Consider the following 21,194-nt stretch of genomic DNA (forward strand, 5'->3'; position numbering starts at 1 on the left):
ACATTTATTTCTATTTCGATGTACATTAGGGACATATATTTTTTGAGAAAACAAAAAAAAAATATATCATTCGGAAAAAACCATTTCCCAGAAAGACTTCTTCATATCAATGATATGTTACCTCCTCCAAGTTCGAACGATAAGCCGCGCAGTAAATCCCCGCTTGTAGAGGCGATACAACGTTTCTTAATATGTTAGGTATTTTGTCAAAATTTAAAAAAATAAAGCCCTAATAAACATGTGCTTCTTTGATTTCTAAAACAAAACATTGAAACAGCATCTCCTTTTTCTATGAATTTCCAGTGACCCCAAACTTTTCTGCAAGAATTCTACTTTTTGCGAGAATTTATGCATTTAGTGGAATGATGTGGAAACATAAAAATTGAAAATGTAACAAATTTTCATTCATGTTTTCCAAAATATTCAACCAAATGTGAAAAATTATTAGTTTTTTAAATTCCAATAATTTATAGACATTTCCTTGTTTTGTTTGCAAATACAACTGGCGGTAACGTTACAAACAAAAACAAATTCCTTTGTGGTTGTTGTTCGAGTTGTATTTGTTGTAGTATTTACTTTACCTTATATTTATTCTACCATTACCTAAAGCATAATTTTAGGCTTTAAATACATTTATTGCTTTAAAAATATTAAAATTATTAAAATAAGAAAAATGTCAAAAATTAGCATACTTTACATGAACATAACCTAAAAATGTAACTAGAGATCCTCATGTTCATAAATTTGTAATACATTCACAACAACAACAAAATATTATAATAACCTAAAAGAGAAAAACATACAAAAAGAATATATATAAAAAATCATGACATAAAGGTGATAAAAAATTAAACTAGATTGATAAAAATAATGAGAAACATTATTAATTTAAAAAAGACTGTACTTATAACAATTTCTAATAAAATAATAATTATTAATGACATTAAAAAAATATATATATTTCAAACTAGTGATTACATGCAATTATAACACAATAATTTTGCATTTAAAGAAATAAGTGAAACAACTTTATTAAATTTTAGAAATTGTTATAATATGAAGAATACCTACTATTAAACTAGACTAATTATTGACATAAAAAGTATAGAATTTTGTAAAAATATATTAAACCCCAAAAAAGATATATTTTTATTTTAAATCAGTTAAAGAATAGACATGCAAAACAACTTAAATTTTATCATAAAAATATTTTGAGATTCTTCTTTATAAATAAAATAATATGTTTTAAAACCAAACAAATAATGGGTTGAATATTTGATAGATAGGTGGTAGATTGATTTTGGGGTATTTTCCATATCATAGATGGCAGGAAAATACCATGGACGACTGCAAAATGTCATATGGGGTGGGCAAAGCCATTGAGGTTAAACATCAAAAACCTCAAACAGATGGAAATCACTATATTATTCATTTTGAATTGAAATGCATAAAGGTTATCATATCGAAATACATCCGTCTTTCCTTTTTATTTTGCCTTTATTAAGCCTTTTTACAGTTTAAATTTGAAAACCGTTTAGACAGCTAAATCTCATGGTACACAAATTTATATGTACAGTTCAGCGGAACAAGAACCTCCCCATACAGGCGAGCTAAGCCGCAGCCAAAACCAAATTACCATGTCCGCTCAACACGACTGTTACATATATGGCGCCCAACTCTCGAGCTTCTTTAAATTTTTGTTTTACAATAGCCTAAACTCTTCATCAAGCTACTATCAGTTGTATCCAGGAAGGCTATTCTAAAGCCATGCCATGTTGTATAGATACTCTGTACTGTAGAATTACCAATTTAGTAAAGTGTTATTACAATCGTGGATGTATCATAATTTAAGGCTATAGAGCTAGATATTTATTTGTATTTCAACGAAAGTAATATTACTTGACCTAAAAAGGTATAATTCATTTAATTTTTGTTTCCCAAATTGTATTTCGACATATAACTTTAAAATCAAAATCTTCTAAAATAAAACAAAAACAACATTCAATTTAGAATGAATACTTTATTTAAAATTATAAATAATATTATAAAATAAGCACAATTAAGTATTCTACAAAAATTTTTCATTCTAAATAATTACTTTTCTAAGTAATTTTAGAAAATATCAATATTTTAGAAAAGTCATAAAAAAATTTTAAAACAGATTTCCATTCTAATTAAATCTAAAAAAAAAATATTACCACTATCTAACAAATCGAATTCAACCCAGAAAATATCAAGTAACTGCACAATTACAAACAACTTTGTTGCATTTTTCTTTGAATAAAATTTATTATTAAAAAAAAATTATAGTTAATTTTTATTAAAAACAAAACCACATTTACTTAAAAAAATATTTCCGTCAAATAACAATAATTGGTCTATTAATTAAAAAAATAAAACATAAATGTTACTAAATTAAAGAAATATTTAATTACAAATAAATGTGAATTTGTACAAATAAATTAAACTATAATCTAAAAATAAGAATAATAGTATAAAAAAGCAGAGCATACTTAAAAATTTAAATTTAAAAATATATAATTAACTATTATATAAAAGACATTATTGTTTCAAAAGTTAAAAAATGTATGTAATTATTTTTTTATAATTAATGTGGTTTTATATAATAATTAATTGTATAAAATAATCAAGAATAGCAATTAATGTTACAAAATACTATACTAAAATCATATACAAAAAAATTAAATTTCCAAAAACAGTTATATAGGATTAGATTAAAACAATCATATGAAGAATAGTAATACTCCATATCGTGGGTTCGAGTTTTAAACTAAAATTCCAATATCTAAAATCAATACATTAAAGTCCAATTTACATATGCACATTAAATGATTTCGTTTTACGAAATCCTAGAATCAAATGAAGTGTATTTACATCTGTTTTTTTGCGTCATTTGCTTACACACACAATCGCACATACACACTTCTACAATAACACAAACACACGCACACAATATATTTATTCAGAGAAATAGGAATTTCACAACACAAATGTGTATCAAATAACTTAAATTAATTCTAAAAACAAAAAAACATAATTTTTGCAGGATTTTTAAACATTTATTTTCACTTTTGTTATCGTTTGAGTATTTTTGTTTTTCTACAACACATACAAACAAACAAAGACATCATAAAACAGTTGCATTTTTTGGTAGTTTATGACAAAAAACTGGGCTGCTTATAATAGTATGGTGTTTTCGTGCGTTGTTTAGAATAAATGACGCAGCTATCGTCATTTAATTTTGTATGGTAAATGACGCAAAATGTTGCCTGTTTTAGCAAATATATGACGAAACAGCTCTAAATGACGAAAAAGTTGCTAATGTAAATTGGACATAAGCTTTCCTTTTGTTCAAAGTACAAATTTAAAAATGGCCCTCTATATATCACTTTTGCCAAATTCAGCATCTGAAACAAAGCAAATTATGTTACTTAAAAGCAAAAAAAATTTTTTTTTTTGAAAACTGTATGTTTGTAGAATCTTTTTGATTTGTTGTGGTGCATATTCCAACGATATTACAGAATATTATAAAAAAAACTACCTAAAATACCACTGAAAGAAATGACGATGGAAAGAATATGATTGTATTGGAAAAATACCCATCCAATTACTCTATTTCCATTTAAAAATCCTATTGTCGTCCATATAGGCCATAGCGATCTGTATGAAATTTACAACATGTCACGTGGTCAAGTATTCATACATATAAAAATCCATTCCATTGATTGTTGGGCATAAAGCACATAAATATCATCGATGTACAGAGCAGTTAAATATTCCCAACAATTACGAGCGATCAGCAACCTAAAAAAAGAAATCTCTTCTAAGACGTTAAAAGCAATTGTATACCTTAAGATACTCACCCTACAATAAAACCATACCCACAATGACAAACTGCTTCTATGTCTGTCCAGGAAAATGTCCATCAATTCCTGTAAAGAAAAAAATGTGTATATCATTTATACAAAAACAGAATAATCAATATAGATTTGAAAAGAAACACACCTTTTTCGTACTGCACCTCCATAAATATTTTGTCTGTGAATTTCACTAAACAATTTTCCACATTTGTGTATCACTTCCTATCATGATATGATACCAACACATTTGTGTATCACTTCCTATCATGATATGATACCAACACAGAACAAACATATTGGCTATTGATTATGCCCGATAAGGTATATATAATAACAATAACCCAAAGATGTGCTATATTCACAACAAAGAATTGTACATCTATTGAAAAAATCTCATCCATATGCCTGGAAAAGAAAATAACAATTTACAAAAGAACTTGTAAAAATTGTATTCCAATTGGAAATATACTTCCTTTTATGAATACGTATGACCATTTCGCTTGTACCAATTATATCTAACACTTTCCTTTCATTCATATGGTGATTGATCATGACGCTCTTCCTTGGTATGTGCAATACTGGATAAATAACACTGTTCCACCTACATCATACTATGTGAATTGTTGTCAATTGCCACGGTCGTTGGTCTGTTCACAAGATAAAAGCATTTTTAAAAATGAGTTAACTCAAAAGCATTTATATGTTGTCTAAAACAGTATTCTTTTACATTGTTGTTATTTTGTAACCATTGATGTATTCTTCTATAGACAATAAAAAAACAGAACATCCATTGACAACAACAAAGGGTTTCTCATGTACTTCCAACACTGTCATTTTTTTTTAATTGCATTTCCACAGACACAATAGAATATTTCTGTTGACTACATTCCATTCATGAACATCGCAATATCTGAAAATAAACAAAAAAAAAGACTATTAGAACCATAGAATGAATCATAAAGAACTTGGAAATATACTTTCCTTTGCATGTGGACACTGTTTAACATTTTTTCTTGTCCACTGCAATTGCTTGTTGCATTTGTGTCTACCTGATCTTTCCGTTTTTTTTCTTTTTTTCCTTTATTTATTCCGCATGGGAACATAGGGCTTCTACGAGAGAATTCCATCTTATTCTATCATTGCATATATATTTAATATGTTCAAAGTTTATGTTTTGATTTTGTAATTCTTTTAAAACAGTGCTTCTCCAGGTATTTTTTGGTCGTCCTGAACGGCGGCTGCCTTGTAGATTCCATTCTAGAGCACTTCTAGCTATGCTCTTTTGAGTCTTTCGCAGTGTATGGCCTATCCATTTCCATTTTCTTCTATTTATTTGAACATTAATTGGCTCCTCATTTGTTATTCTCCAAAGGTCGTCGTTTGTTATTTGGTTTGGCCAGAATATGCGACATAATATTCGAAGACATTTGTTTATGAATGTCTGTAGTCTCTGCATTATACTGGACGTCATTTTCCAGGTTTCGCTACCGTACAGGAGGGTGGATTTAACACATGAGTTGAATATTCTTGTTTTAGTTTTTATTGATATTTGCGATGACCGCCATATTTTGTTCATTCTGCCAAATGCAGATCTCGCCTTGTTTAGCCTGGTTGTGATGTCATCTTCCACATCACCATTTGCCGACATCATACTTCCTAAATAGCAGAATGATTGTAAATATTCTATCTGCTGGTTGTCAATCATTATATGGCTACTCGATGAGTTGTTAATGCGCATAGCTTTTGTTTTTTCAATATTAATTTCCAGTCCCGCTGCTCTAGCCAGTTGGACAAGTTCATTTATTTTGTTCTGCATGTCGCTGAATTTGTGCGACAATAAGCAGATGTCGTCTGCAAAATCGAGATCTTCCAAGTGTCTATTCAGGTTCCAGACAATTCCTCTTTTTTCGTTACCAGTTTTGATATTATTACGTCCAAAGTAATTGCAAAAAGGAGAGGTGACAAGGGGCAACCTTGTTTTACTCCTGCGTTCGTCTCAAAGTCCTCCCTTCTTGTGCCATTGTGTCGGACATGTAGCTTGGTATTTGCATACATTGCCTTTATTAGGTTTAAAATCTTTTGAGGTATTCCTCTTTCTTTCAGTGCCGACCATATTGCGCCACGCCGGATAGAGTCGAAGGCCTTTTTAAAGTCTACAAATACCAAGTATAGAGGGGACCGCCATTCAACTGATTGCTCTATTATAATACGAAGAGTATTGGTTTGATCTACGCAATTACGGTGTGGTCTAAAGCCGGCTTGCTCGTCACGCAGTGCTTCTTCAACGCATTTGAGTCTGTTGTTTATAATGGTGGCTATTATTTTGTATATAGCATTTAAAAGGGTTATGCCCCTCCAATTATTGCAGTCGGTCCGGTCATTTTTCTTGTGTAATTTTATTATTGCCCTGTTTGTCCATTTGCTGGGAAACTGTTCATTGGACCATGCTTCATATATAAATGGGTACATTATCTCGGCGGATACCACAGGATTTGATTGGAGGAGTTCTGGAGGCATACCATCTTCACCTGGAGCTTTGTTTCTATTTAGTTTATTTATGACACTAGCAATTTCTTCAATATTTGGATGCTCTACAGATATCCTTTGGTCTACTATTCTGTCATCATCCGTAGCTGGGTTTTCTTCTGCGTCGTGTGAGTTTGGGTAGTTGCTTATTTCCATAAAATGTTGTCTCCACCTACGTGTTTGATCTGCCGTATTTGTTATAAGCATACCATTGCCATCCTTCACTGCATAGTTTCGGGTAGTATTTTGGTTTGTTATTCGACCTATGATTTGGTGTAGTTCCTTCATGTTATTAGCACCTGCTGCCGTTTCTGCATCAGTTGCCATAGATTCTAAAAATTTTCGTTTATCATTCCGAGCTGCTCTCTTAACCTTTCGCGCTATAGTGGAGTATCTAGTTCTTAGTGTGGGGTCTGCGTTAACCTGAAGCTTTAAATTGTTCCTTTCTTGAATAAGGTTCCACGTGTTGTCTGATATCCAGGGTTTCCTCTGCGTTTTATAGTTGTATCCAATTTTCTCTTTTCCAATGTTTATAATTCTTTCGCACGTGTCTTCCCATGTTACACTACCGGATGGTACGCACTCTCTTAGAGCGTTTCCTACTTCCTCTTTCTTTTCTCTGTTTTTAAGTTTCGATACATTCAATCTCTTTGGTAGCACTTGTTGATTCCTCTTATAAATCCTTTTAAGTTTGATTCTAATTGTACCGACCACTAGCTCGTGATCGCTGTCGATATCAGCGCCTCTTTTTGTTCGCACATCTATTAGTGATCCTCTCCATTTGCGATGTATACAAATGTGATCTATTTGATTTCGCGTGTTACCGGTTGGTGATGTCCACGTATATTTATGGATATCCTTATGTGGAAATAAAGAACCGCCGGTCACTAATTGAAGTGATTGACAAAGTTCGATAAAACGTTCACCATTATTGTTCTTTATTCCCAGACCATGTTCTCCCATAACTTCAGTTGCGCCGCGGTTGTCGCTACCTATTTTTGCATTAAAATCTCCCATTCAAATTAGTATGTCGCGTTTGGCAATTTTATGGATGGTTGCTGACAATTGATTATAGAACGACTCTTTCATTTCATCATCTGCGTCTTCTGTAGGTGCATAACATTGAACAACTGAGACATACTTTTTTACGTCACTGTAAAAACGTGCTGTTATTATCCGATCTGAAATTGGGTTCCATCAACAAAGGGCTTTTCGAAATTCCTTGCTTATTATTAAGCCGACACCACTTTCACTTCTGGTTTCCTTTCCACTGTGCAAAATAAGGTTGCCGTTTGCAGATATTGTTTCACCACTCCCACACCACCGCATTTCGCTTATTCCAAGAACTGCTATTCTATACTTATTTGTTTCTGCCTCTAGTTGGGCAAGTCTCGTTGGTTCTCTTAATGTTCTAACATTCCATTGACCTATTCGTGTCCGATTTCGTTTGCTAAAGGTTGTCATCGATTCGGTATTGTTAACTTTTTCTCTCGTATCAGTTTCATTAATCAGTGTTTTTTCAGATTGGTGAATGATCAGTCCACCGTATCCTATGATGGCGCTGGGGCTGCCAGCTTGTAGCCACCATCCTGGCTATATGGATACACGTTTCTTTAGCGAGCCGCTTGATTCAAAACAGACGCCCGCTCGCAACTACACTGTCGCCACTGCCAAAAAAAAAAAAAAACAAAAATCGCCGTTTATGTGGATGCCACTGCGCCGATTGTCGTTCAATAGTAGCCGTTCCGGTTCACTCAACCTCCGCCTTCTATTAATACTAAGGTACCGGCAGTAGTACCTTAGGCTAGATTTTGGTCACCCCCAGGTATTTTATTTCCCTGGTATCCGACTAGTTTTAATTAACAAGCCGAACGTCCCCAATTCGCCAATGGGAGGGTCCCGATAGAGGATCTAGCAAACCCCCACGGGGTTTGATATTGTAGAAAACAGACTTATATTTATTGTCCCATTTAAATAAATGCACAATACTTCCCTTTTACAATGGCAACATAACTCATATTGATGATACCTGTAAGAAAAAAATGTTAACAAACTTTTTTACACAACATATTCGATACTTACCTTTGTGCACGAATTGTTATTCCCAACTCTTTTACGCTCCACAGTTTGCGCGAAAATAGTTGGCTTTGTGAAGGCCAGCCACTGGCTGTCGTTAAAGAGTTTTCATCACAACATAAATTTTAATTTATTTCTTCATTTTTTTTTCAACTTCTCAAATGTAAACAAACATTATTAGGGGTTCCGCAGTGGATTTTCGACCCTTATAATGTAAAAGGACGTAGCTACACGACAACGTATAATTAGTTTCATCTTAAACAGATGGCGTTGAAGATTATGGCACCACATTTGAAAAAGAAATCGACGATTTTCATTCATAATTTTACAACTGTTTTTGCAGTTGTCTGGACGCCTACGTCACACAGGCAAGTTTTGGGTTTTTGACAATCAATACATGTAGTCAACTGTCCCGTCTTGTGTAAACGCAGGGTTAGACTAACCGATTTTAACTACTAAAGCCACATTTACATCTGACAAAAATCATTTAAGTTGTCAACTCAATATAAAGTCTGTGAAACAAATCACATTTATAGCCTAAAACTTTTGTTTTAGACCCAAATACTTTTTAAGGCACAAGTGTAAAACGAGTTTAAAACAACATTTCAGGGCAGGACATTGCCACGAAATTGCCATAATTATACGTCCCAATCTATATATTCTTCATTTTGACCATGACGGTATTATTTAACATTGTTTATCTTTGGTTTTCATTTTCTGTAGCCACCACTTGCAATTATCTTTCTAAACTATTGGCATGTTAAATATATTTCCACAAGCCTTTTGATATATACGTGCACGCCATCTGCAGAAGCGCTTGACATTATGACAATTAAGACCCACCACAGTTATAGATGATTGTACTTTTTATCACTAAACCACATGTCGGGGTTCCAACCTTTACAATGTCATTACAAAGTGCTCTTTCATTTCAAAAATTATCATTGTGGTGAGAGGTTAATAAGAAGTCGACCAAATTTATCTTTTTTTTACAAGGTGAAAATTGTATTACATTGAAATCGTGTTAGTGATTATAAAAAGTTATTTTTTTTTTAGTATCACCGAATAAACTACTCACGGGGATAATCTTTCTAATAATTCAAAGAAGTTTCCTTAAATTTTTATATCCCTGACTCGGGTAAGAATTAAATATAAAAATAGTGTAATTTTTTTGGATTCGTGTTTGTAAGGGAACAATTTTATTTTATCCCACAGAACATCGTGGTAAGCCCTCAAATCATCAATCAATTAGATTTTGACGACTTTGATAACTGCGGTAGACGTCAATTTCTAGAAATCAAGTAAAGAGGAACACACCACATGCTATACCACATGTTCCGAGTCTCAACTTTTGATGCTTTTGGTAGAAACTTAATACTTAATACTTGTTAAAAGCACCATCTTGATACAGTATGTACTCATAAATCTTTACACGTGGTAAAATTCACAATAATTTATCTAAAAAGAATAAGTTGGAAATTTAATTAAAATACCTAAAGCCATGGTAGAATAAGAAAAGGTAGCAGCAATACACAGCTGACTGAACTGGGTTGTAACGTTAGTGTCAAATTTGATATGACATTTTATACATTTATTTCTATTTCGATGTACATTAGGGACATATATTTTTTGAGAAAACAAAAAAAAATATATCATTCGGAAAAAACCATTTCCCAGAAAGACTTCTTCATATCAATGATATGTTACCTCCTCCAAGTTCGAACGATAAGCCGCGCAGTAAATCCCCGCTTGTAGAGGCGATACAACGTTTCTTAATATGTTAGGTATTTTGTTAAAATTTAAAAAAATAAAGCCCTAATAAACATGTGCTTCTTTGATTTCTAAAACAAAACATTGAAACAGCATCTCCTTTTTCTATGAATTTCCAGTGACCCCAAACTTTTCTGCAAGAATCCTACTTTCTGCGAGAATTTATGCATTTAGTGGAATGATGTGGAAACATAAAAATTGAAAATGTAACAAATTTTCATTCATGTTTTCCAAAATATTCAACCAAATGTGAAAAATTATTAGTTTTTTAAATTCCAATAATTTATAGACATTTCCTTGTTTTGTTTACAAATACAACTGGCGGTAACGTTACAAACAAAAACAAATTCCTTTGTGGTTGTTGTTCGAGTTGTATTTGTTGTAGTATTTACTTTACCTTATATTTATTCTACCATTACCTAAAGCATAATTTTAGGCTTTAAATACATTTATTGCTTTAAAAATATTAAAATTATTAAAATAAGAAAAATGTCAAAAATTAGCATACTTTACATGAACATAACCTAAAAATGTAACTAGAGATCCTCATGTTCATAAATTTGTAATACGTTCACAACAACAACAAAATATTATAATAACCTAAAAGAGAAAAACATACAAAAAGAATATATATAAAAAATCATGACATAAAGGTGATAAAAAATTAAACTAGATTGATAAAAATAATGAGAAACATTATTAATTTAAAAAAGACTGTACTTATAACAATTTCAAATAAAATAATAATTATTAATGACATTAAAAAAATATATATATTTCAAACTAGTGATTACATGCAATTATAACACAATAATTTTGCATTTAAAGAAATAAGTGAAACAACTTTATTAAATTTTAGAAATTGTTATAATATGAAGAATACCTACTATTAAACTAGACTAATTATTGATATAAAAAGTATAGAATTTTGTAAAAATATATTAAACCCCAAAAAAGATATATTTTTATTTTAAATCAGTTAAAGAATAGACATGCAAAACAACTTAAATTTTATCATAAAAATATTTTGAGATTCTTCTTTATAAATAAAATAATATGTTTTAAAACCAAACAAATAATGGATTGAATATTTGATAGATAGGTGGTAGATTGATTTTGGGGTATTTTCCATATCATAGATGGCAGGAAAATACCATGGACGACTGCAAAATGTCATATGGGGTGGGCAAAGCCATTGAGGTTAAACATCAAAAACCTCAAACAGATGGAAATCACCATATTATTCATTTTGAATTGAAATGCATAAAGGTTATCATATCGAAATACATCCGTCTTCCCTTTTTTATTTTGCCTTTATTAAGCCTTTTTACAGTTTAAATTTGAAAACCGTTTAGACAGCTAAATCTCATGGTACACAAATTTATATGTACAGTTCAGCGGAACAAGAACCTCCCCATACAGGCGAGCTAAGCCGCAGCCAAAACCAAAGTACCATGTCCGCTCAACACGACTGTTACATATATGGCGCCCAACTCTCGAGCTTCTTTAAATTTTTGTTTTACAATAGCCTAAACTCTTCATCAAGCTACTATCAGTTGTATCCAGGAAGGCTATTCTAAAGCCATGTCATGTTGTATAGATACTCTGTACTGTAGAATTACCAATTTAGTAAAGTGTTATTACAATCGTGGATGTATCATAATTTAAGGCTATAGAGCTAGATATTTATTTGTATTTCAACGAAAGTAATATTACTTGACCTAAAAAGGTATAATTCATTTAATTTTTGTTTCCCAAATTGTATTTCGACATATAACTTTAAAATCAAAATCTTCTAAAATAAAACAAAAACAACATTCAATTTAAAATGAATACTTTATTTAAAATTATAAATAATATTATAAAATAAGCACAATTAAGTATTCTACAAAAATTTTTCATTCTAAATAATTACTTTTCTAAGTAATTTTAGAAAATATCAATATTTTAGAAAAGTCATAAAAAAATTTTAAAACAGATTTCCATTCTAATTAAATCTAAAAAAAAAATATTACCACTATCTAACAAATCGAATTCAACCCAGAAAATATCAAGTAACTGCACAATTACAAACAACTTTGTTGCATTTTTCTTTGAATAAAATTTATTATTAAAAAAAATTATAGTTAATTTTTATTAAAAACAAAACCACATTTACTTAAAAAAATATTTCCGTTAAATAACAATAATTGGTCTATTAATTAAAAAAAATAAAACATAAATGTTACTAAATTAAAGAAATATTTAATTACAAATAAATGTGAATTTGTACAAATAAATTAAACTATAATTTAAAAATAAGAATAATAGTATAAAAAAGCAGAGCATACTTAAAAATTTAAATTTAAAAATATATAATTAACTATTATATAAAAGACATTATTGTTTCAAAAGTTAAAAAATGTATGTAATTATTTTTTTATAATTAATGTGGTTTTATATAATAATTAATTGTATAAAATAATCAAGAATAGCAATTAATGTTACAAAATACTATACTAAAATCATATACAAAAAATTAAATTTCCAAAAACAGTTATATAGGATTAGATTAAAACAATCATATGAAGAATAGTAATACTCCATATCGTGGGTTCGAGTTTTAAACTAAAATTCCAATATCTAAAATCAATACATTAAAGTCCAATTTACATATGCACATTAAATGATTTCGTTTTACGAAATCCTAGAATCAAATGAAGTGTATTTACATCTGTTTTTTTGCGTCATTTGCTTACACACACAATCGCACATACACACTTCTACAATAACACAAACACACGCACACAATATATTTATTCAGAGAAATAGGAATTTCACAACACAAATGTGTATCAAATAACTTAAATTAATTCTAAAAACAAAAAAACATAATTTTTGCAGGATTTTTAAACATTTATTTTCACTTTTGTTATCGTTTGAGTATTTTTGTTTTTCTACAACACATACAAACAAACAAAGACATCATAAAACAGTTGCATTTTTTGGTAGTTTATGACAAAAAAAACTGGGCTGCTTATAATAGTATGGTGTTTTCGTGCGTTGTTTAGAATAAATGACGCAGCTATCGTCATTTAATTTTGTATGGTAAATGACGCAAAATGTTGCCTGTTTTAGCAAATAAATGACGAAACAGCTCTAAATGACGAAAAAGTTGCTAATGTAAATTGGACATAAGCTTTCCTTTTGTTCAAAGTACAAATTTAAAAATGGCCCTCTATATATCACTTTTGCCAAATTCAGCATCTGAAACAAAGCAAATTATGTTACTTAAAAGCAAAAAAAAATTTTTTTTTTTTGAAAACTGTATGTTTGTAGAATCTTTTTGATTTGTTGTGGTGCATATTCCAACGATATTACAGAATATTATAAAAAAAACTACCTAAAATACCACTGAAAGAAATGACGATGGAAAGAATATGATTGTATTGGAAAAATACCCATCCAATTACTCTATTTCCATTTAAAAATCCTATTGTCGTCCATATAGGCCATAGCGATCTGTATGAAATTTACAACATGTCACGTGGTCAAGTATTCATACATATAAAAATCCATTCCATTGATTGTTGGGCATAAAGCACATAAATATCATCGATGTACAGAGCAGTTAAATATTCCCAACAATTACGAGCGATCAGCAACCTAAAAAAAGAAATCTCTTCTAAGACGTTAAAAGCAATTGTATACCTTAAGATACTCACCCTACAATAAAACCATACCCACAATGACAAACTGCTTCTATGTCTGTCCAGGAAAATGTCCATCAATTCCTGTAAAGAAAAAATGTGTATATCATTTATACAAAAACAGAATAATCAATATAGATTTGAAAAGAAACACACCTTTTTCGTACTGCACCTCCATAAATATTTTGTCTGTGAATTTCACTAAACAATTTTCCACATTTGTGTATCACTTCCTATCATGATATGATACCAACACATTTGTGTATCACTTCCTATCATGATATGATACCAACACAGAACAAACATATTGGCTATGGATTATGCCCGATAAGGTATATATAATACCAATAACCCAAAGATTTGCTATATTCACAACAAAGAATTGTACATCTATTGAAAAAATCTCATCCATATACCTGGAAAAGAAAATAACAGTTTACAAAAGAACTTGTAAAAATTGTATTCCAATTGGAAATATACTTCCTTTTATGAATACGTATGACCATTTCGCTTGTACCAATTATATCTAACACTTTCCTTTCATTCATATGGTGATTGATCATGACGCTCTTCCTTGGTATTTGCAATACTGGATAAATAACACTGTTCCACCTACATCATACTATGTGAATTGTTGTCAATTGCCACGGTCGTTGGTCTGTTCACAAGATAAAAACATTTTTAAAAATGAGTTAACTCAAAAGCATTTATATGTTGTCTAAAACAGTGTTCTTTTACATTGTTGTTATTTTGTAACCATTGATGTATTCTTCTATAGACAATAAAAAACAGAACATCCATTGACAACAACAAAGGGTTTCTCATGTACTTCCAACACTGTCATTTTTTTTAATTGCATTTCCACAGACACAATAGAATATTTGTGTTGACTACATTCCATTCATGAACATCGCAATATCTGAAAATAAACAAAAAAAAACACTATTAGAACCATAGAATGAATCATAAAGATCTTGGAAATATACTTTCCTTTGCGTGTGGACACTGTTTAACATTTTTTCTTGTCCACGGCAATTGCTTGTTGCATTTGTGTCTACCTGATCTTTCCGTTTTTTTTTTCTTTTTTTCCTTTATTTATTCCACATGGGAACATAGGGCTTCTACGAGAGAATTCCATCTTATTCTATCATTGCATATATTTAATATGTTCAAAGTTTATGTTTTGATTTTGTAATTCTTTTAAAACAGTTCTTCTCCAGGTATTTTTTGGTCGTCCTGAACGGCGGCTGCCTTGTGGATTCCATTCTAGAGCACTTCTAGCTGTGCTCTTTTGAGTCTTTCGCAGTGTATGGCCTATCCATTTCCATTTTCTTCTATTTATTTGAACATTAATTGGCTCCTCATTTGTTATTCTCCAAAGGTCGTCGTTTGTTATTTGGTTTGGCCAGAATATGCGACATAATATTCGAAGACATTTGTTTATGAATGTCTGTAGTCTCTGCATTATACTGGACGTCATTTTCCAGGTTTCGCTATCATTATATGGCTACTCGATGAGTTGTTAATGCGCATAGCTTTTGTTTTTTCAATATTAATTTCCAGTCCCGCTGCTCTTGCCAGTTGGACAAGTTCATTTATTTTGTTCTGCATGTCGCTGAATTTGTGCGACAATAAGCAGATGTCGTCTGCAAAATCGAGATCTTCCAAGTGTCTATTCAGGTTCCAGACAATTCCTCTTTTTTTGTTACCAGTTTTGACATTATTACGTCCAAAGTAATTGCAAAAAGGAGAGGTGACAAGGGACAACCTTGTTTTACTCCTGCGTTCGTCTCAAAGTCCTCGCTTCTTGTGCCATTGTGTCGGACATGTAGCTTCGTATTTGCATACATTGCCTTTATTAGGTTTAAAATCTTTTGAGGTATTCCTCTTTCTTTCAGTGCCGACCATATTGCGCCACGCCGGATAGAGTCGAAGGCCTTTTTAAAGTCTACAAATACCAAGTATAGAGGGGACCGCCATTCAACCGATTGCTCTATTATAATACGAAGAGTATTGGTTTGATCTACGCAATTACGGTGAGGTCTAAAGCCGGCTTGCTCGTCACGCAGTGATTCTTCAACGCATTTGAGTCTGTTGTTCATAATGGTGGCTATTATTTTGTATATAGCATTTAAAAGGGTTATGCCCCTCCAATTATTGCAGTCGGTCCGGTCATTTTTCTTGTGTAATTTTATTATTGCCCTGTTTGTCCATTTGCTGGGAAACTGTTCATTGGACCATGCTTCATATATAAATGGGTACATTATCTCGGCGGATACCACAGGATTTGATTGGAGGAGTTCTGGAGGCATACCATCTTCACCTGGAGCTTTGTTTCTATTTAGTTTATTTATGACACTAGCAATTTCTTCAATATTTGGATGCTCTAGAGATATCCTTTGGTCTACTATTCTGTCATCATCCGTAGCTGGGTTTTCTTCTGCGTCGTGTGAGTTTGGGTAGTTGCTTATTTCCATAAAATGTTGTCTCCACCTACGTGTTTGATCTGCCGTATTTGTTATAAGCATACCATTGCCATCCTTCACTGCATAGTTTCGGGTAGTATTTTGGTTTGTTATTCGACCTATGATTTGGTGTAGTTCCTTCATGTTATTAGCACCTGCTGCCGTTTCTGCATCAGTTGCCATAGATTCTAAAAATTTTCGTTTATCATTCCGAGCTGCTCTCTTAACCTTTCGCGCTATAGTGGAGTATCTAGTTCTTAGTGTGGGGTCTGCGTTAACCTGAAGCTTTAAATTGTTCCTTTCTTGAATAAGGTTCCACGTGTTGTCTGATATCCAGGGTTTCCTCTGCGTTTTATAGTTGTATCCAATTTTCTCTTTTCCAATGTTTATAATTCTTTCACACGTCTCTTCCCATGTTACACTACCGGATGGTACGCACTCTCTTAGAGCATTTCCTACTTCCTCTTTCTTTTCTCTGTTTTTAAGATTCGACACATTCAATCTCTTTGGTAGCACTTGTTGATTCCTCTTATAAATCCTTTTAAGTTTGATTCTAATTGTACCGACCACTAGCTCGTGATCGCTGTCGATATCAGCGCCTCTTTTTGTTCGCACATCTATTAGTGATCCTCTCCATTTGCGATGTATACAAATGTGATCTATTTGATTTCGCGTGTTACCGGTTGGTGATGTCCACGTATATTTATGGATATCCTTATGTGGAAATAAAGAACCGCCGGTCACTAATTGAAGTGATTGACAAAGTTCGATAAAACGTTCACTATTATTGTTCTTTATTCCCAGACCATGTTCTCCCATAACTTCAGTTGCGCCGCGGTTGTCGCTACCTATTTTTGCATTAAAATCTCCCATTAAAATTAGTATGTCGCGTTTGGCAATTTTATGGATGGTTGCTGACAATTGATTATAGAACGACTCTTTCATTTCATCATCTGCGTCTTCTGTAGGTGCATAACATTGAACAACTGAGACATACTTTTTTACGTCACTGTAAAAACGTGCTGTTATTATCCGATCTGAAATTGGGTTCCAGGAACAAAGGGCTTTTCGAAATTCCTTGCTTATTATTAAGCCGACACCACTTTCACTTCTGGTTTCCTTTCCACTATGCAAAATAAGGTTGCCGTTTGCAGATATTGTTTCACCACTCCCACACCACCGCATTTCGCTTATTCCAAGAACTGCTATTCTATACTTATTTGTTTCTGCCTCTAGTTGGCCAAGTCTCGTTGGTTCTCTTAATGTTCTAACATTCCATTGACCTATTCGTGTCCGATTTCGTTTGCTAAAGGTTGTCATCGATTCGGTATTGTTAACTTTTTCTCTCGTATCAGTTTCATTAATCAGTGTTTTTTCAGATTGGTGAATGATCAGTCCACCGTATCCTATGATGGCGCTGGGGCTGCCAGCTTGTAGCCACCATCCTGGCTATATGGATACACGTTTCTTTAGCGAGCCGCTTGATTCAAAACAGACGCCCGCTCGCAACTACACTGTCGCCACTGCCAAAAAAAAAAAAACAAAAATCGCTGTTTATGTGGATGCCACTGCGCCGATTGTCGTTCAATAGTAGCCGTTCCGGTTCACTCAACCTCCGCCTTCTATTAATACTAAGGTACCGGCAGTAGTACCTTAGGCTAGATTTTGGTCACCCCCAGGTATTTTATTTCCCTGGTATCCGACTAGTTTTAATTAACAAGCCGAACGTCCCCAATTCGCCAATGGGAGGGTCCCGATAGAGGATCTAGCAAACCCCCACGGGGTTTGATATTGTAGAAAACAGACTTATATTTATTGTCCCATTTAAATAAATGCACAATACTTCCCTTTTACAATGGCAACATAACTCATATTTATGATACCTGTAAGAAAAAAATGTTAACAAACTTTTTTACACAACATATTCGATACTTACCTTTGTGCACGAATTGTTATTCCCAACTCTTTTACGCGCCACAGGTTGCGCGAAAATAGTTGGCTTTGTGACGGCCAGCCACTGGCTGTCGTTAAAGAGGTTTCATCACAACATAAATTTTAATTTATTTCTTCATTTTTTTGTCAGCTTCTCAAATGTAAACAAACATTATTAGGGGTTCCGCAGTGGATTTTCGACCCTTATAATGTAAAAGGACGTAGCTACACGACAACGTATAATTAGTTTCATCTTAAACAGATGGCGTTGAAGATTATGGCACCACATTTGAAAAAGAAATCGACGATTTTCATTCATAATTTTACAACTGTTTTTGCAGTTGTCTGGACGCCTACGTCACACAGGCAAGTTTTGGGTTTTTGACAATCAATACATGTAGTCAACTGTCCTGTCTTGTGTAAACGCAGGGTTAGACTAACCGATTTTAACCACTAAAGCCACATTTACATCTGACAAAACATGTTTCATTTAAGTTGTCAACTCAATATAAAGTCTGTGAAACAAATCACATTTATAGCCTAAAACATTTGTTTTAGACCCAAATACTTTTTAAGGCACAAGTGTAAAATGAGTTTAAAACAACATTTTAAGGTAGGAAATTGCCACGAAATATAATTATACGTCCCAATACATAACCTAAAAATGTAACTAGAGATCCTCATGTTCATAAATTTGTAATACATTCACAACAACAACAAAATATTATAATAACCTAAAAGAGAAAAACATACAAAAAGAATATATATATAAAAAATCATGACATAAAGATGATAAAAAATTAAACTAAATTGATAAAAATAATGAGAAACATTATTAATTTAAAAAAGACTGTACTTATAACAATTTCTAATAAAACAATAATTATTAATGATATTAAAAAAATATATTACAAACTAGTGATTACATGAAATTATAACACAATAATTTTGCATTTAAAGAAATAAGTGAAACAACTTTATTAAATTTTAGAAATTGTTATAATATGAAGAATATTACCTACTATAAAACTAGACTAGTTATTGATATAAAAAGTATAGAATTTTGTAAAAATATATTAAACACCAAAAAGATATATTTTTATTTTAATTCAGTTAAAGAATAGACATGCAAAACAATTTAAATTTGATCATAAAAATATTTTGAGATTCTTCTTTATAAATAAAATAATATGTTTTAAAACCAAACAAATAATGGGTTGAATATTTGATAGATAGGTGGTAGATTGATTTTGGGGTATTTTCCATATCATAGATGGCAGGAAAATACCATGGACGACTGCAAAATGTCATATGGGGTGGGCAAAGCTATCGAGGTTAAACATCAAAAACCTCAAACAGATGGAAATCACCATATTACTCATTTTGAATTGAAATGCATAAAGGTTATCATATCGAAATACATCCGTCTTCCCTTTTTTATTTTGTCTTATTAAGCCTTTTTACAGTTTAAATTTCAAAACCGTTTAGACAGCTAAATCTCATGGTACACAAATTTATATGTACAGTTCAGCGGAACAAGAACCTCCCCATTCCGGCGAGCTAAGCCGCAGCCAAAACCAAAGTACCATGTCCGCTCAACACGACTGTTACATACTTTTTCTATTTTTTGTATTTCTGCATTGTTGTTGTTTATTTCGTGATGTTTTTGTTTTATGATTAGGTTAAGAAGTTTGTTTTAGAAAGTTTCAATGTACCCTTTCAAAATATTTTGAATGTGATGTATATGCGGTGTTTGGAAAATTGTATAAATATTTATAAACGTATTCTTGATAAAATTTGGAATTATACCATTATTTCTGCACCGAATTAGAAATGTTAGTCATTGGTCACACTAGAGTGTTTCATTGAAACAATTTCATGAAAACAAGGGTTCTTATGTCGAGTTCCACAGAAGAGTAATATCATGAAGTTGCAATAGAGGGGAACTCGATCTATAAATACCTTAAAGTTTCAATGAAACCACTCTAGTGTGACCTTCGACTTAGGGACCATTTTAGTTTCGTAATTTTTACCTTTAAGTTTTTGTGATTGTTTATGCTGTGACGAATGTTGTCTTTTTTCTTAATTTGGTTGGCCAATAGTGGACTGTAATTATGGATGCGATTGCAAACAAGCGGTGGTAACTCCTTCAAATGCAAAGCGGATCAGTAGAATAATGAATAAAGGTTCTGTTTTTGTTTTAAAATACAAAATGCGGGAAACTTTATTGTTGTGACTTCTTGTCACAATTGTTCTGATAAAAGTGAAGTTGCAATGTAATGCTACAGCCATTCTCAGGCAGTTTCTTCTTTTTACAACAGCGAAACGAAATGGAATTAAATCTAAGAGATGGTAGCCTTGATAGTTTAGGTTAAGTTTTATTGAAAACAAGGCTACCAAAACGTGTAGGGTAAAATTCAGTTGAATTATATTTAAAATTGTACTTCATGTTTTCAGAAAAGAAGGAATTCATTATTTTATGTCTTAACTAACTAATTTAAAAACTGTTTGTTGAAGTCACTTCAACATGCCGGGCCCTCTTGCTTGGATGCAACTCAATAGTCACAGCCTCCGGATGTCATCCAACCGAAATCTGTGCTTTGTGCGATGGGCATGTTTGAAGCTGTTTGTATCAATCCAGCTCTCAGTATTTTTGCGATGTGATCATTTGCCAAGATGATTTCTATGTTAATAGGATTGTAGAAGTGGGGATCGGCCAAGTCCGTTAAATGATTGTAAATGGATTGTAGACGTTTTTCGTTTGTGGATACTGCGAAAGAGGTATTAAGTTGACTCCGTACCTCACCCGTAATTTGGACCTTGACTGTATGGTCATGGAACGATTGCAGGTTGAG

The 21,194-nt window shown here is 32.1% G+C and overlaps 1 protein-coding gene and 2 long non-coding RNA genes across 8 annotated transcripts in view; 1 reads left to right on the top strand and 2 right to left on the bottom strand.

The window, feature by feature from the left end:
- The window catches only part of side-VII (sidestep VII transmembrane protein), a 1,783,907-nt gene that overhangs the window by 525,961 nt on the left and 1,236,752 nt on the right, over window positions 1-21,194 (top strand). The window lies entirely within an intron of this gene.
- On the bottom strand, window positions 3,059-8,650 carry LOC141406750 (uncharacterized). Its single transcript, XR_012413501.1, has 6 exons — window positions 8,490-8,650; window positions 4,609-8,436; window positions 4,027-4,528; window positions 3,885-3,953; window positions 3,563-3,825; window positions 3,059-3,428 (listed from the first exon to the last, which is right to left on the bottom strand). It is a non-coding gene; the product is annotated as an uncharacterized lncRNA (long non-coding RNA).
- On the bottom strand, window positions 12,639-18,880 carry LOC141406748 (uncharacterized). 2 transcript variants are annotated; one of them, XR_012413500.1, is made up of 6 exons: window positions 18,344-18,880; window positions 14,681-18,290; window positions 14,099-14,600; window positions 13,958-14,026; window positions 13,636-13,898; window positions 13,160-13,499 (listed from the first exon to the last, which is right to left on the bottom strand). It is a non-coding gene; the product is annotated as an uncharacterized lncRNA (long non-coding RNA). The 2 variants fall into 2 exon arrangements; XR_012413499.1 differs by having other exon boundaries at window positions 12,639-13,898.

This window comes from Musca autumnalis, unplaced genomic scaffold, assembly GCF_047663935.1.
Source record: "Musca autumnalis isolate F117 unplaced genomic scaffold, ASM4766393v1 scaffold_1, whole genome shotgun sequence".
Taxonomy (NCBI): Eukaryota; Metazoa; Arthropoda; class Insecta; order Diptera; family Muscidae; genus Musca; species Musca autumnalis.